Source organism: Tenrec ecaudatus, chromosome 6 (assembly GCF_050624435.1).
Source record: "Tenrec ecaudatus isolate mTenEca1 chromosome 6, mTenEca1.hap1, whole genome shotgun sequence".
NCBI classification, from domain to species: Eukaryota; Metazoa; Chordata; class Mammalia; order Afrosoricida; family Tenrecidae; genus Tenrec; species Tenrec ecaudatus.
The window spans coordinates 94020496-94046094 of NC_134535.1; the positions used below are offsets into that span (position 1 = coordinate 94020496).

General features: G+C 40.5%; 1 protein-coding gene and 1 pseudogene across 2 annotated transcripts in view; both read right to left on the reverse strand.

Annotated features, from left to right (window-relative positions):
- The window catches only part of PDZRN4 (PDZ domain containing ring finger 4), a 414099-nt gene that overhangs the window by 41943 nt on the left and 346557 nt on the right, over positions 1-25599 (reverse strand). The gene's annotated exons all lie outside the window — the stretch shown is intronic.
- Positions 13012-13160, reverse strand: LOC142452321 (U1 spliceosomal RNA; annotated as a pseudogene).

Here is a 25599-nt window from a genome sequence, read left to right on the forward strand (position 1 = left end):
TTCCCCCTTCCTCCATGCTCCCCCTCCCCTCTCCCTCATGTAGCCTTGATAATTTATAAATTATTATTTTGTTATATATTACACTGTCCAATGTCTCCCTTCACCCATTTTTCTGTTGTACATCCCCCAGGGAGGAGGTTTTATGTAGATCTTTGTAATCAGTTCCCCCTTTCTATCCCACCTTCCCTCTACCCTCTTGGTATTGCCACTCTCACCACTTGTCCTGAGGGGTTCATCTGTCCTGGATTCCCTGTGTTTCCAGTTGCTATCTGTACCAGTGTACATTCTCTGGTCCAGCCAGATTTGTAAGGCAGAATTGGGATCATGATAGAGGGGGTGGGGGTGTGGGGAGGAGGAAGCATTTAAGAACTAGAGGAAAGTTGTATGTTTCATCGTTGCTACCCTGCACCCTGACTGGCTTGTCTTCTCCCCGTGACCCTTCTGTAAGGCTATGTCCAGTTATGTACAGATGGGCTTTGGGTCTCCACTCTGCACTCCCCCTCATTTACAATGATATAATTTTTGTTCTTTGATGCCTGATACTGATCCCTTCAACACCTCGTGGTCCCACAGGCTGGTGTGGTCTTCCATGTGGGCTTTGTTGCTTCTGAGATAGATGGTCACTTGTTTAACTTCAAACCTTTAAGACCCCCCAGATGCTATCTCTTTTGATAGCCGGGCACTATCAGCTTTCTTCACCACCTTTGCTTATTTACACATTTGTCTTAGTGATCATATCAGAAGGTGGGCACAAGCTGATATGATTTTTTGTTCTTTGATGTCTGATACCTGGTTCCTTCGACACCTCATGGTCACACAGGCTGGTATGCTTCTTCCATGTGGGCTTTGTTGCTTATGAGCTAGATGATCTCTTGTTTATCTTCAAGTCTTTAAGACCTTAGGCGCTATCTCTTTTGATAGCCAGGGACCATCAGCTTTCTTCACCACATTTGCTTATGCACACATTTGCATGACTGTACTTTTTTTTTTTTTCCCAAACAGCCAGGTTTAGTCTTGAGGGTTATCTTTTACTTTCTAGTGTTGGCTTCTAGCAGACAAGTGGTCATTACCTGAAAAATGATTCTCTTATTCCCCTTTCTTTCTGTCCTACTCTTATTGTTCTAGTTCAAGTCAAAATCACCTCTTCCTAGCTCTTCAATACTTTTTTAATTTATCAGGAACTTTATTGTAAGATTTATCTTCTTAATGTTACCTTTGATGATCTTATCCTATCCTCAGAAGTACCCTTTGCATGGTAACCTAACCAAACTCCCTGCCTTTGAGTCCTTTTTGACCCTAGTACACATATAATCTGATCCCAAACATTTCCCCACCCCTGGGTCTCCTAATCCTCCACTCATGGATCCAATGAGCTAGCCAAACTTAAGTAGAAACCATTTCCCAAAACTGTCAGACTCTCTTTCTCCTCACAAAAATGTTTGCTAAGTTGTTCACTATCTGTGGTATTTACATAATCTGGTGTCAGTTTGGGACTTGAGAGGATTAAGAGTGAAAGGGTGACATCTAGTCTGTCAATCGGTCATAGCCCATGAGGCCTCTATGTGGGCGTGGCCTTCTCCTGAGGATTCTGGGAAAACCTGCTTTTCCTCTTTGGAGGCAGGAGACACACTCTCTTCCTCATCCCTTAGAGATATTCTACTGACAAGACACATGGCACTACGCTGATAGACTTCATGCTGGAGCTGGAGAAGTCACATGGGCCTACTGTGATGTAGCCTTGGGAGCTGGAGAAGCCATGTGGAGACCCCTGCCAGCTCTGAGATGCTTACATTGCCACTGGGTTCACAAGACTTCCCACCCACTGGCCTGTGATCTTCTTGTCATTGCATGTGCTTTGTGAGTCTCAAGAGGGCTTTATAGATTGGAATCAGACCTATGGGCTAATATGGATGTATGGACTTCATCTGCACTGGGCTGGGATGTTTTCTCAATATCCAGTTACTCTTGTATATAAACTGGTTTCATATATACATATGAGGCTCTATGGGTTTGTTTCTCTAGTCCACCCAGACTAACACATTATCTCACATAAAATTCTATTCTTTAAAGTCTAATTGCTGGAGAAAGTCAGCATTTTATACTCCCATAAAGAGTTGCAAACCCACAGGAACAATTTTTCTCATTTCTATATGGTTATTATGAGGCAGCATTGACTCAATGGCAGTGAGTTTGGTTTGGCATTTTGATAATGGCTATACACCATGATGAATATTATTGCAGTCATTAAATTTAATATATTTAAAAATTGCTAAAATTTTAAATGTTTTATTATACATATATGTAAATGTATGTGTATGTATACATAGTAATAGTGTACAACATAAACAAACATTGTTATATTAAAATTAGGAACTTTTGCTTGTCAAAATATATCATTAAAATGCAAAAAATGCTATTTGCAATACATATAGAGGATTGCTTTTAAAAATTAAGAACTTGATTACTAAGTGAAAAATTAATCAATTAAAAAGTAGACAAGTCTTGAAATGGTGTTATATGGAAGATAAACCTTGGCCAGAAAACCAAGAAGAATAGAATTAACCTCATTAATAATCAGAGAAATGCACATTTTAAATCACCATATGACACCATTTCAAACTAAATAGAGAAACTCAAAACTTAGTAGAGACATTTTTCTTTTTAACAGATTTATTGGCATAATTCATATATCATACAATCCAATAGTTCAAACACATCAAGAAGAGTTTTATAATTATCACCACAATCAATTTTAGAACATTTTCTTTTTCTGCCATTTAAAAAGATGGTTTTATTAAGATCGAAATGACATATTATACAATTCAATAGTTCAATTATATTGAGTTGTATAATCGTCACCACAATCAACTTTAGAACATTTTCTTCTACTACTCATTGTCTTTTTAATTTTTTAAAATTTTATTTATTAATTAAATATTCTTCATTCTTGTACTGATGGAGATTAGCTTTCCATTTCCCCACAAACTCCCTGCCATACTCCCAAGGACTCTTTAATCCAGTTGTCTATTGATTTACCTATGCTGAATTTCATATACAGAAAAACATTAAACCAACAAACAAAACTAACAAGAATAACAAAGTACAATGTAAAAACTTCAACTGAATAGAAAGTAGCAACTATTAAAAACTAGAACAAATTTAAGCGGATCAGAAGTGGAGCTCCAATGACAGGGGATCACTTTTGACCCGACTCTATCTACAACAATCCTCTTTCTGAGGCAGTCTGCTTGATAGCAAGGCTGTTCATGTCCCTGGTTCATGGTCAGAGAGGTTTCATCAGGGTGGGAGAAAGTCTGATGATGTCCAGAGTTTGTGAGGCTATAGCACCTTCCACGCCCCTCATAATGATGGCAAGAGATGGGATGGGTATGCTCACCTGCTGCTCCGTAAATAATAGGTGCCTTTCAACACCCAGGAGTTCTCTTACAAAACTCTTCTCAAATGTCTGCATGTCAAAGACTATGCGTGGCACCACCAGGGCAATACCATAAATCGAGAAATGCTCAGCACCAGGTGCATAGGTAATCTAAGGCATTTTCATAAATGTTAACCCTGTATAATAAAAATATGAGTGAACTATAGCTATACATAACAATTTAAGTGAATGAGGATCATAATTTCAAGAAAAAGTTGGTTTCCGAATATTCAGTATGGTTGCATGTTTATAAACATGCAAATTTTAAATAGCATATTTAAATTTGTAAAGTTACAAACGTATGTAGAAAAATAATAAATAAAGTGAGATGACAAAACAAATAAAATGTAGGATAGAGGTTACCTCTGAGGGCGGGGATGGGGGGAGAGGATTGGGGAAAAGCATGCACAGGACTTGCTGTGTCATGGGAATGATCATATTTTCTACCACTGAGTTTTGGGTAAAGATGTGCTTACTGTATCTTTGTTTGAGGGAACTTTGAGAATAGTTCTACTTTTTAAAATCGTATTTAAAAATGACTGTTTTAAAACCTAATCCAGGCTTAGGCCATTGTCCTTAAAAAAGAGAGAACTGGTGACAATTAAAGGTCTATTTCTGCTCTTTCTGACAGTGGGAGCGCAGGGACAGGAAAGGGCATTGAGCACACACAAAGATCTGAGCCATCTTTTGGGCCAGTCAGAAAAGACAAGGAAATCCCGTGGGCAGGGAACCCAGGGACGGACAGTAGAGGCTAGGACACCCAGAGAAGAAGCTGTGGGAGAATGGCCAGGCTGTTTGAGGGGACAAAAGAGGCATAAACAGAAGACTCACAGGAACAGCTCAAAGGATCTTTACAAGTCTCTGAAGGAACCCCACAAATTACAAGAGGGTAGAAGAGAGAAATTGTGACACTATTTTATATAATGATAGGTATTTTCTGAGAAAATTGGGTAACTGTTTTTGTCCACATATAATGAATAAATAGATATGAATTAACTGAAGAAAGAAGTTGTAAATTTCTTTTATTCAAATAATATTTTAACCATCAGAAACAATAAAGTATACCTTGCCTTAATACAAAAATCCAACAGATGTCCTAGAAAACAATTTTAGGCTATCTGATGCTAAATTTTAAGGATAACATTTTTTAAAATGATAGAAAGCACGTGGTTTATTTTAGCAAAGCGCGTTTCTCTGTTAATCTCGAAACCACTAGGCGTGTCTACATCTAACTCAATCTAATCTAGGGCAGGTACACATGTAGGTGTGTAATGGGGGAGAGGAGCAAGTTTGAAGGATCTATGAGTGTTTATGTGTTCATGAATTTTGAATGGGGCCATGAAGTAAGTATACCATATAGATATAATAATTTATGCATAAACAGAAATACAGAAGTAATAAACACACACAACTCTCGAATGTATCTCCTCCCTAAATGGGATCTAGCACCCCCGGTGGTCACCCCTCCCCAGCCCCTGGGCAGGATGCAGAGTCTACAAATTACTTCTGCAATGGGCAATGGAGAGGAAAAACTGGGTGAAATGCAGCATAGGAAAAACAATTTGAGTACTATAAAATGTTTTCTAACGATGGAGAAATCATTAGGTCTTGGAATAAACTCAGTAGGAGAATGTGAGGTCTATCTTATAGGAAAGACTTTAAAAAAAACCCCACCAAAACAACCTTGATGAAAAATTCATTTTAAGCTGTTAATCAGACTAATGTTGGCACCAGGGAAAGGCAGGACCTTTATAATATTAGTGTGGATATAAAATTTTGTCGAAAGCTTATCTGATGAAGAGCGTACCTTGCAATGCACTGCTATGTGCTGGGAGATTTTTTTTTTAAATGTAGTATCCAAAGATGATTATTTGTTTTAGAAAAAAACAAACAAACAAACCAGGATATGTTTGGTGTTCAAAAGTATGGCTTCCAAAGCAAACAATGTGAGCAAGATCATAGGGCAATTACATAATTTCATGTGGATTTGATAAATAAGTGTAGGGGTGGAATCTAGCTTGTCCATCAGGTCACAGTCTGATGCCTCCTTGTGGGCGTGGCCTTCTCATGAGGATTCTGGGAACTTCTACACTTTTCCCTGGAGGTGGCCCAATTCTCCCTCTCTGCTTTTACTTTCCCGTTGACAAGTACGTGGAGCCACTCTGAGACCTGTGAGAGCCCTGGAGATGCTTCCACAGCCACTGGGTCCACAAGACTTTTCACCCACTGGCCTGTGATCTTCCTGCATTTTGCATCATTGCATGTGCTTCGTGAGCATGAAGAGGGATTTATGGACTAGTATTGGACTTATGGGCTAATATTGGACTTATAGACTTGACCTGGACTGGGCTGGGATGTTTTCTTAATGTACAATGCTCCTTGATATAAAGCTCTGACACACACATATCTATCTATCTGTCTGTCTGTCTACCTGTCTGTCTGTCACTGGAATTGTTTCTCCAATCCGGTCTAACACAGATGGTGTGATAAGAAGCAACAGGATGATGTAGAGACTCAAGACTGTCAGAATTGAAATTAGAGCTTCCCTAATTGGGCCAAGCATCTCAATTTAAGAAAATGTTTGCTTTTAGAATTCTTGAGTTCCACTATGAAAGAAGTTTTGTGAAAAGTCACTGCTGGTCTATTTAGATTCCAGCTCTTTCTTGTTAGGTTCTTTAGCTAATGGGTTCCTGTACATAGATACCCACAATCCCCTTTGTAAAGCGAAGGAACAAAATGTTGTACAGAGATGCACTATGGACGTCTCATCAGCACCAGGCGGTCCTCCGAGATTTTTATTTCTTTCCTTCACAAAAGCATAAGACGAAGTTCCTGTGTATTTAATTCAAAAATACCAGGCACTCTATTGTCCAGAGTTAAGTCCTTTTAATAAAACGATGGCTTTTTAGTCCTGAGACAGCTCCCATGCATGAAGTAATGAGCATTTAGGCTTCTGGAAGCACGCTTCCCAGTAATCCCTTGGGCTCTTCTATTTCACAGAATTTACTACCTATTTTGCTAAATGCTTACAGAGAATTGGTCAAGTTCATGCTTTCCTTTTTCAAGCTATTGAAACTCCTCAGTTGTGAAAATATTCTAATGAAAGTGGCCTCTTTATCCTCCTCCTGCACACAGAGACTGTTCAGGAGTAAATATCTCCCAGAGGTAGGCAAAGCCTCAGTGTGTTTGGGGGCTATTTGGATAGAAATAGAAAAGTCACGGAGCGAGACAGAACCAGTTTAGAGGTAAACAGGCTGCAGAAACCCCGGCAGCTGTGCCATTACAATATGCCTGTATCCCCCACTGCGACCTCACTTATCACGTTTGACAGGTGACCATCTTTCATCAGAAAGGACAAAGTATGCCGAATAGCAGGTTTTCCAGAATGACTTTGTCTGGTAGTTGACTATTAAGAAATAGGGTTCATAACCACTTATCACGCGTGGAAAAGATGACAGTCTGCCTGCACAATTCTTATTTCAGAGAGCTTCTGATTTACATATTTGACGCTATCCTCTTCCACTCCCATCACCTCAGTTCAGATTCTTTCATTTCATATCAAGATGGAAACATTCACCCCGGTCAGGCTCTCTGGGCTTCATTCCTCTGCGGTTTCCTCCACTTGCCTCAGAGGATGGGATTCCAGGGGTACAAGCCCTCTCCCAACATGGCCCGCTTTTCCCGGCGGCTAAACGTTTCTCATTATGGCCCAACGGCCTTTTCCTCATCTGTTTCTTGGATTATCCATCCCCACGTGGTGTTGAGCATCTCATCCCATCACATATTCTGCAGCCAGTCTGCGCTATCTGCAGCTCCCTGAACCAGCTGTCCTCACCCAAGCCTTCACACCTTGGCCTTTGCTCTTGCCTTCAAAGTCTGCTTGTTCGAAAGTGCTCAGGTGTCAGTTCCTCTTTGTTCTTTCCCCAATGAGTCCATCATTGGCTTCTCTGTATCTGGTTGCTGTAGTATTATGGTTTAGATCACAGTTATGTAACTATATATTTCCATCCTTTTCACATCAAGACTGTAAACTCGTTAGCAGAAGACAGTGTCTTACTAACTTTTGGTTTTTCCAAGGCTCAGCATAGAAACTGAAATACTCTATTGCTCTAAAAGTCCTCTTTCTGAACTTTCCTATGGTTTTCATATGGCTGAACGAACAACATTTTATATCCCCACAGAGGTAGGAAGGAACCATGTCAGAATCTTTGGGTTTACCAACAAATTTAACGAAATATGAAAAGCAGCATTTAAAAGCTGCCTGTTTATCATGTATTATATCTGCTAACATGCAGAAGGATTGAGACTTTTGGGTACGATTTTAAATCCTTGGCTTCTATGTGCATGAAGTTGCAAAACTAAGGACAGAGACAAATATCTGGTAAGATTCATATAAAATGTAAAAAGCAATGAAATGCTTTGCCATTACATAAATTGTCAAAAATTCCTTACTTTGTAGTCATTTTCATGTGATAAGAACACCACAGTTTGTACCAGCCCTTTCTTCAATCTTTCACATTTTAATAATCACCAAGCCATCTCAATTTTACCTTATAAATATATTTCATACCTTTCAATCTCTTTTTATATTGCTACTATTTGCCCTTTGAATAAATGAAAACTAACATCTTACCCATCTTGTTCTTAAATGCAAATAGCAAATACTCAACAGAGACATACTGAACACATAACTGATGTGAAAAACAAGCAAAGACGGAAAAGGAAGCTACAAGTTGAATGGAAACAACTAAGCAACATTGTTGTCAATAAAGATTATCCTCTTTCCTCGTACTTCAAAACTCAAGAATGTGTAAGTGTATTTTAAACATTCACAATTACGATTTGAAATAAGAAAGGGAGAATTTGGCGCATTCGAAAATCATGAGCAATCTCTGAAGAATGAAAAGCAGCAGGGGTTAGATTAAAACCTGAGTTCAAGGAAGAGCGAGCACCAAGAAGTCTGTTGTCCAGAAGCCATGAACCAGAGCGACAAACGGGATGAAATGTAATGCCCCGTCATTTGGGATTCCTGCAGCCTTGCTCGCCCTGTCGGATCCAAACACCAAAAGTCACAGGTTCGCTTGCTTGCCACGTGCCATCGCCCTAAGAGAGAAGGGCATCGATCTCACCTCTCATATAGAAATAGAGCACGGACTTAGGAAATGCCATGGAGATAAGGTGGTGCTGCGGCATGGGGGCAATGCAGGAAGAACATTTCGACAGAGTTCTTATGGCTTTTGGCATCCACACAAGAGCTAGAGAAAATAAGAATTTAGAGGAAATAAAAAGAAAATAAGAAGATGGAAGCAATGAGAAAATAAGAAGATAGAAAGTATAAGTGGATGTGGTTGGTCCGTGCCTGCTTCATACGATGGCAGTCAAGGCGGAATGGGTCTATGTCGGCACGCACTTCACTGCAAAGGACAGTAATAGTCTCTTGTGCGCTCCTCTCTTTGGTCTCTAGATAGTTCAACAATCATGGACACTGCCTCTCCCATGACAGTCACACCATTTCTTCATGGTCCTTCCCTTTCAAATAAGATTCTCTTATTTCCTGTTTCAGATTTGTAAGTGGTCCTTCCTTTTAAAAGTTAACTCCAAGACAAGCGCTTAGTAAGTATTTGCGGGTTGAATTCATGAATTCGTGAACTAACCTTAGCTCTCCAATGTCAGCGAACACAACTCTCTTCCCTGTAGTACCTGCTGCACCTGGACGGGACTAAGTCTCAAGCCGTCCAAAAGCAAACCTCTACCTATGGTTCTTTGCTGTCTTTTCCAGCTCCGTCAGCAGTTCGGCGCATACTGTGAGCCTGTCATCGAAGTAAGAAACTGGGAGACAATTCACTACTGAAGAAAATGAAGGATAGGGTGTACACACACACACACACATATATATGTATTTCCCAGGTGTCTACCAGCAGTGCACTACATTTCTCATATGTCACCCCATCTAGTCTTATGAAATTAACATTAGTGTTAAATGGAAAACTGGGAAATTCACAGTCCACACGAGTACCAAGTAGTAGAGTTTGAATGGCGCTAATTTAGTTGACCCTAAATATATCTGTGTAATTCCCCCTCAGATCAAAGCATTTCCATTAAACCTCGTGTTTTTAGGGAATAAAAATATGGAAGGATTGCTAATTTTCCAAAACAAAATCAAACTTATTACCGTCAAGTTAATTCCTACTTACAGCAATTCTCTAGGACACAGAAGAACTGTCCCTGTAGGTTTCTAGACTGTTCATTTGTGTGGGAGTAGGAAGCCTCATCTTTCTCCATCAGAGCAGCTTGTGGTTTTGAACTGCTGACCTCACAGTTAGCAGCCCTATGCATAATCCACACCACCACCAAGGCTCAGTTTTATAGGTGTCTTAAATAAGGGCATAATGAGAGCAATTTATTTTGTATAGTTCCCATCTATGCAACAGCATTTGAGTGTCAGTAGATCTTCTAGGATCTTCTCCGGGTGGTTAACATAATACTGATCCGACATCAATTAACATAATAATGATCAGATATAATAGAACGAGTTCTGGTGGTGTAGTGCTTACATGTTGGCTGTGATCCACATGGTTGGAAGTTCAAAACCTCCAGGAGCCCCAGGGAAAAAGACTGGGCTTTCTACTCCTGGTCAGGGTTCTATCTGAGGAATACACAGGGGGCACTATGGGTCAGTATGGAGTCGATGGCAGTGAGTTTGGTTTATTAGACCAAAGAAGCTAATACATATGTCCAAGTTATCCATATGTTCAAGACCCATAAGAAGAGTGACAGGAAATAGCCTCACAAAAATAATTTCTCCATACTCGAGAAAACTTCCCAAGAGAACAATTGGCATTCGCTGCTTTTAGCCGACTTAAAGAATAGAGTAGGCATATGGAATGGTGAGTCTGATTTTGAAGTGTGGATAGTATTCATGCATCTCCTTCTATGAAGGCCCTGTGATAAGACAGATTAAAGATGCAAATGTGCAGTCAGCTAGATGAGTAACCCTTCATGTAGATTTATTAAGAACCATCCTTGGATTTTTTTCCTTGAGTCATAGTACTAAAAACCTTTGGCGATGGGCAATTATCAAAGCACCGTACGTCAGGTGAAAGTAAGTAGAGGGAATTCTAATGGCCGCCTGGGTTATCTGGGGGAGAGGAACAGAAGTTTAGACAGAAAAATGGCACTGTCTGTTTGGCGCACAGAGTTGTGTGAGTTTCTGTGCGTGCCGGACAAGCGACGCCGTCTCTCCTACTTAGGAGCACTGTGGGACGCCGCTCAGGCAGCCAGAACTTTCCTTGGGATCTCTCGACTAAATTGCTCACATGTTCTTAACGCTTATTTGAAACTTCTGCTTATAAGGATTCACAACTGTCTTTATTTGGCAGCTATCCATGAATAAGTCCAAAGGAAGGAAATACTCCTTAAGGATTATGGACTTCCTGGCTGCAAAAAGGCTTACCAGCTGTCAGTCGATCCTCTAGTTACCTATAAACATCCTCCTGAAGTGCACAGTCGTTCCAATGGCTACTTAGGAGTTTTAGGCCTCTCTTGTCAGATGAACCACAAGCATTCAGATTTTGTGGGACGTGCTAGTTTTAGTTTATTTTTTTAAAAGTGAAGTAGTATATTCTTAATAGTTATATACTCTGGAGAAGAAGGTGTACCCAGAATTATATGCCCAAGGGAAATTTGAATAAGGAAGGCACTGTAACAAAGAGGGAGCCATTACTTTTATAAATTATGAAAAAGTCTCTAGATTTGAGAAAGAAATTCCATTCCATCTGCTTACATAAACTAGCTGTGATTGGTCAATCTTAACCTCCCTGGGCTTCCATTTCCTGTAAAGTTAATCAGATGTACTTCTTATATGCCATCTTATAGTTCAATGTTAAAATTCTCTTTAATTCTCTCCTGTGTAAACATTGTGTGCTTTATGCAACATAATTGCCAACTATTATTTAACATTCAATCCTTACTCTCTTTTTATGCCTTGATTATGAATAATCCTTTTATACTATAAAGAAGCGCTCCATTACCTTAAGATATCCTTTACATTATGAAACAAAGAAACGAAGCTTTCTATATCCCACTGCTGTTGAACTGGTTCCAATTCAGAGTGGTCCTACCGACAGCACTACTCTCTTTACTTTCTGAGGCTGCGACTCTCGACAGAAGGAGACTGCTTCATCTTTCTCCTGAGGAGTGGCTGGTGGGTTCGAACCAGCAAACTTTAAGTTAGCAATCTAATACTTAAACTCACTGTGCCACTAGCCATCAAGATTTAGCTAACAAGCCCCTCTGTCCTGTATGTGTCGGATTGCTAATCGGAACAGTTCAAAGGCTTCAGCCATTTCAAGGGAACAGGACGAAGCTAATAGCTCTTGTAAAACTTCCCATGCCTGGAATTCCTGTATCGACTTAGCCTGAATCGGAATCTACTTGGCGGCGGGTGTGGGTGGGTTCTATAGAATCCTTTGCTTCCTCCTGGGCGGAAGCTCAGACTTTAAAAATCTGGGCTTCTCAGGAAAGTGAAAGGAGCCAGTGCTTTTCATGTGTTCTAAGGAGCCAAGAAGCAAGCCCCAGATCGAACTTTCAACATGTTCCCCTGGGCAAACAAGTGGGAACATGAGAAGCAGGAACCTGTAAGGAAGCGGGGAAAATGAGGTGACCGACAAAGAGTATCTGAGATGGTGCCATTTGGACTTTAGTTTGGTGGGAAAGGACTGCTGCAGGGCGCCACCCCCAATGAGGTTACGAAGTGGGCTTTCTTGAATACCTTCTCTAAATCAAATACAGACAGCAATTTTACGGAATGCCCTGTCCTTGCTGACGAAAGTTCATCATTCATAACGTATGTTCGAAAGCGCCCTCGCTCAGTTCAATTAAGGTGATTACCGGTGTGGTGCCATTTGTCTTTGCGCCTTCCACATCTATTCCTCTGATGCCCGCAGTCATAGAATATTTATTGGCTGATACATTTCAGAATATTACTGTCCAGTGCTGCGTTGTAAACACCATTGCTACTGTTGACATTTCTCTCGGCTCACACTGAACCCCGGGATTTATTTGCTTCATCACCATGTTCTAAACACCCTGACAGCAAGGGAAGATTCAAAGTCATATCATTGTGTGTGTGTCTATATCGCATTGCTGGATACATTTGCTGCGACAGTACATGCCCATTTTAAATTCCAACCTAAATCAATTATGATCATTTATTTTGAGGGGCAAAACATCTTTTTCGAAGAACTGAGAGAAAAAATATCTAACAAGTTTCATTTCTAACTTTCCTTAAATTTTTACCTTAGATTTGCTAGTCTGCGCATGCATTTAACATTTAATCATTGGTTCAATAATTCTAGTATACAATTGGCCCTCGGGCTACTAATATCTAGAAGACATGATCCCTACTCTCAAGAAGCTCAGATATTTGGTGGTGGAGGGTGGTGTCAAAAATGAAAAAAGGGCAATAATCAAATAATAAATAGATGGACGGGATGCAAAGGTTAGAAGGCTTCTGTAAGCATGTGTGATAGCAACATTCTCTTAAGTTTGCGAAATGTTTAATAGTTTTTTTTTAAGGGGAGTCTCCCACTACCACAAATTATGCAGTCGAGTTTCCCACATTTGGGGAAATCGCAGGGGTCAGCACACCCGGAGTGCAATGGATAAACCTCGCCCTGGGAAAACCACCATCGTGATCATGGTATCTCCCCTGCCAGGTAAGTATGAAATGTTTAATAGTTTAAGAAACAATTTTTGCCTCTGTGCTTTTAATGTGTACGTCATTTACAAAGCCAGTGACATAGGAGGTGGGGACTAAAGATGGGAGGGGAGCAGGATAGAGGAAGAGAAGAGGGAAGCATTCCTGTCCGAAGAAAACAACAGGAAACCCAAAGTGGGGGTGGTGTTGATATAATGGAAAGCAGCTTTGGGGGGGGGGGAGAGGCAGGGCATCCTGCAGGATGTCAGAGTGGGGGAAGGTATGCAGAGAAAGGTTGATTGGAAGAACCTCGGATCCTATGGAATTTGCACTTCATCAGATACGCCGGAGTTTTACAAACTGGAATATTGAGCAGCATGTCAGGGGATATGCAAATCCACAGTTTAAACAGATATACATTTCTGGAATATCAATTTGGGGGGGCAGTTATACAACTGTGCACATGATTAAGTAAAAGTTTTGGTAAAACATTTGAAATTTACTTATCTTAAATCCCAACACATCTACTAAGGAGTAACATGCACTTGGTACATCATTTAAAAAACAAAGCAGACTATCTACACACCCAGATTCTGTTGCCCTACAACCTCATGTTCTACATCATTGCTTGACCAGAAATAGTTCATGGAATACTGTGAGGCGCAATGGTGAATCCTTGAAGAGTGTTTAGCAGAGGAGAGACACGATCTACTTGGGCGTTAGAAAGAATTCTCTGGTAGAACAAAGAAAGAGAGATGATGCTGAGAGGTAGTGTCTGATGCAGGTAGGCCAGTGAGGTGGCAGTGGTCCACGTGAAGGGAGGGAAAGGGGCCTGGGAAGATATGTATCAAGCTACACCAAGATGGCTTATGACAGTAAAAGACATGAAGGAACTAAGGGCCACTCTCTGCTGCCTGGTCTGTGCCATCTAACACAGACAGCAAATGTCTTTTAAGGATCAGAGTGGATTTCTAAACCACCTAGAAGTGAGTCCAGGAGCACACTAGATGCTTACTCCAGGGCAACCCGCAGCTGTGCAGATGACTGCTTCGTTGTTCAGAAAAAAACCAAAGTAATAGATTTGGGAAAGATGGACTCAGTATAAGGAGTAATCTTTCATTTCATTTAGCTACCTTTAAACTTTGAAAAGCTGAGTTTCTTAAAATATGGTCCCTTTCTCCCAATTCTGTACTTGTGGTCCTGCAGCTGACCATCCAGCCCACATGAAAGTGTTGCTCTTGTGTGTCGTAGAGTGGGTTCTGCCTTGTAGCCGTGGTACAGCAAAGAGTAGAGCTGTTTCATAGGGCGTCCCAGGCTGCAGTCTTTATGGGAGCGGGTTGGCGGGCTCTTTATCCCATGTGGGCCGGTGGGCTTGAACCACTGAGCTTAATACAGTCAATCACTCTAACTGGTGTGTACCACGGCTATTTATTATAATATTAAGTAATGCCTTGGTTGATGGAAATTCATTACTTCCATAAGCAATTTATTCCAACTACTTCTTAAATTTTATTTTAAATGAAAAGTTTGTGAATATGAAGGAAATCAAGCCATGGAGAGCAAGGACGCTCTCAAATATTGCCTACACCAATTCCAATTGTAAACAGCTTATTTTGGAGAGCAATTTGTCAGTATATGTTTATCTGGAGTGTTAAAATCTATTTGTGTATTTTGACTAGATAATTATATTTTTGGAAAACTTTTCTTATGGAGATAGTTTTGAAATGCAGGGACAGACTCAAGCATAATGTAATTCACTGTAATTTTTGGTAGGTTAGAAAAACACTCAAAAATTTAAATACCCAACACAATGGCAAAATTGCAGATGGATACAAGCAATGTGCACAGTAGAAGGAACCATGCGGCAAGTGTTCATTATGGTTATCTCAGGTGTTACAATGTGGATGGGTATTTTCAAGCCTTTTATTGTGGACACACCTGCATAGATTAGTTTAACTGTAATTTGTGCCTCATGACATACTGTCTATCATGGTCGATGCGAATCTCTCTACTTTATATTCGATTTTATTATAGGAGGGGCTTCAAAACATTTGTGGGTAAATTTCATTATCTGTTATGTTAATACCATATTTCCATGAACTCTTTGAAGCTTCCTTATACATAGTGAATACCTGTTATCTAATATCAAGATGTTATTGATATACTTAATCTCAAAGTACTGTATTACCAATGTCCTTGAAAAGAACCCTGATAGAAGAATGGTTATTATTGAAAAGTCAGGGGGCTGAATCCACCAGCCATTCTGTGAAGAAAAAGATGGGGCAGTCTGCTTCTGTAAAGGTTACAGCCTTGAACCCTACAGGTCAGTCCTGTTCTGTTCAGTAGGGTTGCCGTGAGCTGGAATCAACATGAGCCGCAGATTCTGTGTCTTTGCAGGTGGAGGGGGAAGATGAGTATCCTCCGATATAAAACACCTCACTTTAAAGCATCCCAACATTCATTTCATAGATACATATACACGCTCGTGTATAAACCGAGTTTTTCAGCACACTTTTAGTACAGTTCTTGTGGTAAAATTAGGTGCCTCGGCTGATATTTGGGTCAGCTTACACTCGAGTATTTATGGTAATTATAGAGGGAAAAATTCAAAATAGTATTTTAAAATTCAAAAAGTGAAAATGCTGGGCTTAAATAAATTTGTTTTCTCATTCCCGAAGACTTCATCCATCCTTCACTGAAATTCACCTATATATTGATGAACTGGTTCTCAAATATGAAAGCAGAAGCAGAAGTAATGTAGAGAGGCATATTACTTGCTGCCTGTATATCACAAGACTAGCCTCAGGCCACTGTATGGGGAGCATGCGCTCTGTACAAACCATAAAACAGAGTGAGTATGTTTGATCACGGAAAATATTTGTAAAAATTTTAAGGAGTTGACTGTGTATTTGCTCTCACTTTTCCTAGCTGTGTTACTTTGGAGTGTTAGATGCTGACAAATCCCTCCTTCACCAACATCTGCTGTCCCTCAGTTCACATGTGACTGTGCTGCACTTTAGGAAGTGTAGTGGTCCATTCAAGGGATGCGGCAAGAACTGGCAGCAGATGCCTCATTTGGACTCCTTCCAGGGGCTTCCGCTGCCTCTGAAAGAACAGCGGGACCCTTCCATGTGAGCTGCTCCGCATTGAAAAGGACAGGTCCTCCTCCTCTGCCCCTCCGAAGCTACTTCCTTGAATCAAAGTTGTTAGGAGAATATAATTTGATATGTAAATATTCATGCTAATTAAACACAATCTTTCACAGATAAGTAATGCAAGGAAACCATCTGAAAATATATCATGTATATTGCAATAAAATATTTCTAAAATTCATATGTCTGGTATAAGGAATCTTTATAACTATATTTTAATAGTAATGTAACAATGGATACATTATTCAATAATCGACTTGCAAGATTAAATTTGCTTTTCTTTGTTTTCTTATGAAATAAGGTTTAGTGTTGTCATAATCAGTGAGGCAAATGATAGAGTTGCTTCATATTTGTTTTATGAAATTACACGACCACATTAGTAGCAATACTAATCTCATTACTTTTGGTAACAAGTCTAAAGGAATTACAGTAACTTTGGTGACTGTTCCATTTATGGTATTTTCTTTCTAGGCGCTCCTTATATAACTTAAAATAATCAAATAATTAAGGGACATAATTCATTTTGATAGATACAGATGTTCAAGTGAAGAAATTCTGAGTCAAATATTAGAATTACATAACATATGATTTAAAAGTACCAGTCTCGGTTAAGCCTCCACGAGTATGAAAACTGGCACAGCCATAGGATACATTGTTCCACCAGGATGGATTTGCAAGTGCACAGGGTGCTATTGCTAATTTCAGAGGTACATTGGCCAGGCCCTGAGACTGTCTGGACCACACTAAGATCTCCAGTGGTGGTGTGCCTATCCCGGCAACCGCTGACCTGGGCCGTTCTACATCCTCTCACTTAGCAAGTCTATGTCCAAAAGTTCTAGACCTTACAAGTTTGGAGCAAAATGTACTTATGTTCTTTGTTACAATAGCAACCAACCAATCAATGTTTTCTACAGTTTTTACAGTTTGATAGAAGTGTATGCTTAAATCTAGCCAATTTAATTCATCCGTGTTCATCGAATTATTATCAGAAAAAGAAAGACACTCATACTTCATTTCAAATTGTTATTCCAAACCCATTCTCTCCCTTTCCCCTCCCAGTCAATCCTAATTTATTTTGAGGACACATCAAAGAAAAATAGGAATAAATGGTTAAGAATATATTTACTCATCATGCAAATGGTTTCTGAGTGCCCACTTGGAGTCAGGGCATTCTCTCAGCTCTCCCGGAGTGCTGACCATCATTAGAAGGGGCTGCCTCTATTAAGAAAGGTAATCTAGTAAGGATAAGAAGAAATGCTAAAGCACATACATAAGTATACCCCAAGGCATGATCCAAGTCACAAAATTATTCACAGAAGATAATATGGGAAAACCATGGAAGCAAGGAAGGAATCAGGAAAGGCTTTTGATGGAGTGATCCTCAGATCTGTCCCGGAAAAGTGGTAATCTTGTGGGAAAGACCTTCCCGGAGCAGAGAGAGCAAAGAGCAAAGGCACCGAAGGAAAGCAAGAGCTCTGAGCATTTCTGGGATGCAGACGCCATTTCAGGAGTGGGTCCCTGAAATGGAGGGTGTTGGCAGAATACGGAGGATCTGAAGAAAGGCCATTAGGGGTGATTCAGGAAACCCGAGTCAAGCAGGATCGTGAACAGAGGATTGGCATAATGAGAAGTGCAATTGAAAATACCTGGTCTGACAGTGGCATATAGGGTAGAATGCGGAGAATGGGCTGCATAAGCTGCAGCACATGAAGAAATGGCCTGAAACAGAGCAATGTTCAGGACCTAGAGGATAAAAGAAAAATATGCCACCGAGGGAATGGAAGTGAGTCTCCCAACATGTGAAAGCAGATCGGTTTAGCCTTCAAGATTACCCATTTCACCTGGCATAACTGGAAAAGTAAAAGGGTTGTGCCATTAATAGAAGTCTTGATGAACCAACTTCAAAGTGATAGAATACCATATTATCTTAGAAGCTCAAGTAATAAAATTATTTTCACACTTCATGTAGATCCATTTTCAATTCAGCAAACTCCTCCTTGCCCCCCAGCGAAACTGATTAAGGTGATTTTTTTAATGAGTGATTTTATGGCCTTTGTAGTAAGTGGTATGGAATTATTTTAGGTGCTTTATTAATAATTCTAAAATGTGATTAACCAGAAAAAGAATAGAAGCAGAAGAAGAGAGACTGGTGAGATACCATGTGAATCAGAGAACTCTGAAGAATCTCCACATTCACATTCTACACACCGTTTTATCGTCTATCTACTACCTACTCCAACATATGAATCTTGCCTGGTCTATGTAGGAGTTACATTTCATCCCCAACTATGTTCCTTAGATCTGTGGTTTTCCAACTTCTTGATTCAAGGAATCCTCCATACTCAGAGACGACCAGAGGCAGAACCCCATAGTTGGGGGCATTCAATTCCCGACCTATTGCAGTATTCCCTACTTATGAGCAGAAGTTTTCAAGGAGATAAAAGGTGGATTAGATAGCATATCAAATGCAGACCAAATATGAGTGATTCTATCATTTTGTAAAGATGGTCAAGAGAAATATACCTTCATGGAGACCATTACAATTCTCATCCTTTATTAATTTCCCTCTACCCTTCCATTTGGTCCTGTCCTTCAAACTTACTACAATTGAGTCAATTCCAATTCCTAGTAATCCTATAGGACAAGGTGGAACCATCCCTAAGGGTTCCTGGGACTGTAACTCTTTACGGGAGTAGAAAGCCTTGATTTTCTCTCACAGAGCAGTTGGTGGTTTTGACCCGCTGATTTCATGGTTAGCAGCCCAATTAGAACCTCTGACACAAAGAACAACTATCTGACAGAAAGGCTGACAGCATTCATTGGAGCTGCATCATGGTCTAAATCCCTCTGGACCACTGGAAGCCTGGGATGGCGTGGCCCAGTGGATGTTGGTTTATTCAGGGCGCAATGGACATCCTGTTTGACTCATTCATCAAGTAATCACTGAGCACCCACAGGGATAGGTGGTGTGATGCACCCTTCAGGGGCCAACCAGGCATCCACCCTCACAGTCTACAAGGGAATCCACAAAGTCTAACAAGCACTCTGGTAAGATTTTTCTCAACATTTGCATCCCAAATCATTAAGCTACTCAACACAGCTATGACTGAAATCTCGGTAATGCCTATCTTGTTTGTTTGTTCTTTGCCTTCCTGATTAGCTTTCTCCCTGATTCACAATTCTCTACTGTGAAAGATTCTATACTTTAATTTTCACACACATTTTGCACATCTTTGCAGCTCCCTAGCTTTGGGAAATGCATTTTACAGAATGACACTTCCCAGAAAAACACAAGGGCTTACTTACGCTTTGCATAAGAATTGCCAAGAGGAAGCCAATTAATATGCTAAATGTGTGTTCCTATTTATAGATACTGGTCCAAAGAATTTGCTTTGCAGAGAGCACATACACAGAGCATGAATGTATAGTTGTCTTTCTCCCCTCTAAAACCTCTTCAGGCAAACTTGAAATTCATTTTTGTGACAATATAATTCGAATAAAGGGATATTTCATTCAGGCTGTTGGATGCTACTCCAATTTGATCTTAAGAAAAAGAGAAAGAGTGGGTTCAAGAACCAGGTGTAAATAATGAATGTCCTGCCAACATGATATTTTATATCACTGATACTTTGCATTCATTAGTCCTGGGGTCCCTTCTAGCAACATTGACTTTTAAGAGTTAACAGTACATGCTATAGAAAATTCAGCATCTTTCCTGAAACTAGGCAGCAGCAATATGCCCTTATTAGGAACTGGGCTACAGTCCTCTATATTTTTCAAAGCCTTGCCTTTTAAATGATTTTTGGTAGAGGATGAGATTGGCCTCTGACTTGCTGTGGGCTCTTTATGACTTATTTTGACATTTTACTGGATCGAGGGCAACAAGAACAGAGATGAAACAAAGAGTAAAACAGAGGCGTTAAATCCTCGGTGGTGGTCTTGTGACGCGGATCACCCTGGATTTTTGATGGGGGCACTGCTTAAAGTTTGCTATTTTTATTTTTCTCTCAAAAGCAAATTAAAATAATTTATCATTTTTAATTAGTGAACAAATGTTGCCTTTATTTTTTTTAAGGAGAATAAATTTCAAGCTGTGACTCTTTTAATGCAAGCTGGTCCGCTGAGACTTTTCTGAAGCACAGTGGGGAAATTTAAAACCCAGTCAAATAACTTTCTAAAGAAAAGTGGTCATAGATCATGGTGAGCTATGGGTGCTATTAACATTCCATAGAGGTCCCTAACACACCCAGAGTCACCAGAACAGTGACACAGTGACTGTCATATCCTCAAAGAAACATTCTCTGTCTATTGTCGCCTGCCTGAGTATCCAGCCAATCATCTGTATGTTAAAAAATCCCTGAATATGTATTTTCAAGACATTCAGATCCGCTTTGGTCGACTGGATCACTAATCTATGTGCTAAGAGACCCAAAATATGTATTCGGAAGATCGACAGGCAAGCTTTGGTTCACTGCAGCAAGGATCAGTAGGCCGTTAAAGAGGAACCTAAATAGTTGCACATTTTGCATCCTTGCAAGTTCAGAAATGCAGTTTCTGCCCACAAGTGCTATTCTTTAGAGAGATGGCTTATTCTGCTATTGTCAGTGGGTACCCGAACTGCTGTTTCCCTCTGGTCTGTCATCTTTTGCTATTCAAGAGTGAGAAGAAAAATTACCCTAGCACCAACTCTATTTAAGCTAAAAACGACACGAATGTGGATATTTAGCACAGTTCTCTAGGCCACGGTAAGTGCTCTCTTTGACGTCCTGCATCCACCTCGTCCACCCTCACCATTCACTTCTCGCTCCTGAATGCTCTGCGGGGCCCTTGGCGATCACAGCTGTCCCAGGGACCCTGTAATGATGTCTCCAATTAATCTGGGGATCATACTTATTCTAGCCTTAAGCTATTAACAATTAGTTCCTGTGACCTGGCCCGACCGGCACTAAAGACATGGGTGCTATACGAAAGTGTGCGGAAGAAACAAGTGGGACAGGCTGACAGAAGAATAGCCTCTGGTGTCTTAAAGGCTTGACTTCAAACAAGCAGCTACCCAAGTGAGGCGTCAACTAAATCCATATGGAAGAAGCGCACCAGTCCGTGTAATCCAAGGATGGTGACTAATAAAATCCAGATCCAAAGGAAGGAAAGGTATCAGAGCTTAAATTCCGAACATCTGGCTTGCAGGAGCCTATGGAGGACCGTGGAAGTACAAAGTCCACTTGCAGCTTCTAGTGAACCCACTCTGACCCTAGTGCAGAGATGTGAGCAGGCTTGCTATCTGATGGGAGCATTGTAAAGTCAATTATGGTCGAGGTGGTTTGGTTAAAATGTACTATTTTATCATTTGATCTTCCTTTTAACTCATTTAAAAGTTGTTCTTTCCCCTCCCATTCCCAACAGTTTTTTATTGTGCTTTATGTATTTACTTTTTTTAAAATTAATCTTTTTATTGGGGGGTTCTTACAAATCTTGTAACAATCCATCATTCAATTGTATTAAGCACACTTGCACATATGCTGCCATCAACATTTGCAAAACATTCTTTTTTCTACTTGAGCCTTTGGTATCAGCTCCTCATTTTTTCCCCTTCCCCACCCTCATGAATCCTTGATTAATTAGATAGTATTATTATTTCATATCTTATACTGTCTGTTGTCTGTCTGTATTGTTATTCATTCCCCTGAGGGTGTGTGTGGGGGGGCTATATATCCATCCTTGTGATGGGTTCCCACTTTCCTCCCCTCCCCTCCCCTCCTCTCCCCCAGTCCCCTCCCCTCAAGATACTGCTACTCCCACTACTGTTCCTGAGGGTTTAATCTGTCTGGAATTTAGTGCATTGAGAGCTCTTATCTGTACTCTGTATGTAATCCAGTCTAGCTGGATTTGTAAGACAGAACTGGGTCATGGTAGTAGGAGGAGGATGCATTCAGGACCTAGAGGAATTATGATGTATGTTTCAGCAGTGCTGTACTGCACCCTGGTTGAATCCTCCCTTCCTTGTAACCATTTTGTGGGGGGGATGCCCAGTTGTCTACAGATGGCCTTTGGGTCTCCACTCCAACCACCTCTTTTGCATCCATATAATTGTTTGTTTTGGATCTTTTGATACCTGATACCTGATCTTGTTGAAACCTCACGATCACACAGGCTGGTGTGTTTCTTCCATGTGGGCTTATTTGTTTCCCTCCTAGATGGCCACTTGTTTAACTTCAAACCTTTAAGACCCCAGATGCTATATCTTTTGATAGTCAGGCACCATCCTATTTCTTCACTACATTTGCTTATGCATCCATTTTGTTTTCAGAATTGTGTTGGGAAGGTATCAGTCCATCTACTATCTTAATACTTAACATATAAATATATGTACATTGACCTCTATCCTTTCCATTATAAATTAATATATTTACATGTGTAGCTGCCTATAGCCATTCCTCGATAAGCAGCTTGCGTCTCCTACTTCGTTCCTCTATTTTTTCTCACCTTCCTCCTATCCCACTATTATGCTCACCCTCCATTCGGCTCTCAGTAATTCCTCTCAGGTACATTGTACTTGATCAAACCCCACCTGGCATCCTATGCCCTCCTTGCCATCATTGCTAGATCACTTGTTATTCCCTTATCCCTGGGTTTGTTGGCTCTCTGCTCCCACTCCTCCATGTCCCCCCAGAACTGCGGGTTCATTGTTTTCTCCTTCGAATTGTGTGTCCTGCCTATCTTATATAGATAGAAAACAAAACAAAACAATAAACAATGATAAATATTTCCAGATCTGTCTGCTGACCCTTAAGACTTTTTTCCAATTGGGTCTGATGAAGTACCAAGCCCTGTCTCCTGAGTCAGATGTCTGTTTTCTGGATTCCTTGGGGACTTATTTAGGATGCTCCCCATGCTGCCCTGTTGAACTCCCTTTGTGTTTCACCCACTGTGAATGGGGTGGAGTCTTGGTTTTTCATATGTTCTGCTTTCTTTTCCATTGAGGTTCTCCTATGCATTGTCTAGTCATTCTTATTGAATTTTTTGTTTGTTTGTTTCCTGTTTGTGTTTTGTATGATTTTCTGCATTTGAAATTCCGGAGAGGTGAATCTATGAAGACAATAACTGGATTCAAAGTTGCTAAGGGCATGTCAGGGGAGATTTGGGGGGAGAGGGGCATCCACCAGTGATGAGTATGAGCAGAAAGCGCTCTGATATTGATTGTAGTGATGATAGAATAGCCCCTCTTAATATGATTGGCTGATTAAATCATAAGGTATGTGAGCTAGGTGAAAATAAAATTATTTTAAAAACATGTATGATCAACTACAGCCGTCCTCTGCTTGAGCACCTTTGTGACTCAGGGTAAAACCCAGATGCCTTGAGATGTCCCTTCTTCTCAGTGTAACTTCTTCTCCCGCCACGTCCCCTCTCCATGCTGCGATTGCCCCAGCCTCCGTGTGCCCAGAGCACAGCAGGCCTGCTCCCACTTCAAGCTCTTTGTACTTGCTGTTTCCTCTATCTGGAAACCTCCTTCCTCAGATGTCCGTCCACACATCCAACTCTTTGACTTTCTTTATGCCTCTTATGAGCGAGGTCTCCCTGACCACACTGTGGTAGAGAGCAATACCCAGTTCATCATCAGGTATGCTTTCTCCATGGCTAGAGTTTGTTGTTCTCCAATAACACTCACCCTCATCTAATATCTCTATTTAATTGTGTATGACACATATCCTTCCTCTAGAAATCCAGCTCTGTGAAAGCCAGCTCTCAACAATTCATCATGTAGAAAAGTGCCAAGTCCAAACATTTTAGGAGTTTGGGACCAACCCATGGTAGAGGTAAACAAAAGCAGATCAAAAAGGAGTCTTCATTAGTTCCCCAATTCCCTGCCGATGTGTGTTCATGGTGAAGTTAAGGAGCAAAAAAATGTCCCTCTCTGAGATGAAGCGCTGTCTTTGGCCATTAAACTTCAGCGTTTGAGCATATTTCTAAGTGGTGCAAAACTGAACTTTCCTGAAGGTGCTCATTGCCCCCATTCTCCCGGGTTCTGGGTCACGGCAAAGCCCCTTGAGGAGCTGGGGTCATCTAAGCACATCATAACAACCCTTGATTACTTGCTTCTAGGCGCCAGTAAGACATAAAGACATGACGAACATTTCTAAATCTCACCAAGCAATGTGTCTTCCACGATTTACTGCGGTGCATGAATTGGATTGACTAGACTTTATAGGTTCATCTGATGCAGAGCTGAGACACACGAAGCAGAATCATCATTCCCTCCGTTTGGAAAATTATCCTTCCAGCATTCCTATGCCTCCACTTCCCCCTAGAACCATGTATGATGCTCTCCAATGCCTCCTCTCCCATGACTGAAGCCTGCCATGGCAACTCCTTTTCTATTTACACTTCACAAGAACATTCCGTATTTCAATCACTCAGAAAGGGGCCTTAGGCAACAGAATCACAGATGACAGAAAATTAATGACGGTGATGCTCTGATTAGTTGAGATTACAGGCCACAGAGAAGCTGTCTGAGCATTCACTACAGTCCCCACACTGATGTTGGCATCTATTAGGGGTTGATATGGGCTATCAAAGAGGAAATGCTTCATCTACAGCAAGCCCTACGGAACTGTAAGGAAAGCTGTCTATGTTGTAAATTCCAATGGTACGCGGATTAATCAAAGGATTTTTATTGTTAACCTACTGAGCCTCACCAACTCACCTCACTGTGCCCTCTCCTAGAACACAGCCTACATTAAATAAATCTTACAGTGAATGAAAAACTGAAGTGATCCAGATAATTCTAGTCCCTAAACAAAGTATTTATTAACTGAAAGAAAAATATATATGAAGGTTATAATTTATTTTGTATGGCTAGTCAAAATTTCATGGATATTTCAGACCATACTAATATTTGAGTGGGTGTATAAAATAGCAACGTTTCAATCAGCAGAGAGTTAGGGATAAAAAATTAACAACAACAAGAAGAACAACAAATGACTCAGATATTAGGTGACATTACACATCCTCCAAATTCTGGCTGAGGAGAAATAATGATTTCTGTAATCCCCAGCAATGACTTTTGTAGGGGGAAGATTTCAAATAAACATCTATTTGCTTTAGGTCAGCTTCACTGAATCAGCCTTATTTGATTTTAGATCCTCCTAAGGGAAGAGATTTCAGGACTTCTGGCTGTAAAATGGGAAAGAACACTTTGCTGAACTTGTATGACATCATCTAAAGCATTAAAAGGGCAGATAATCACGGGTCCTCTGCCTGTTTACCAAAGCTTCTTTCCTGCCTCAATCTATTTTATTCCAAATGTCAGAGGG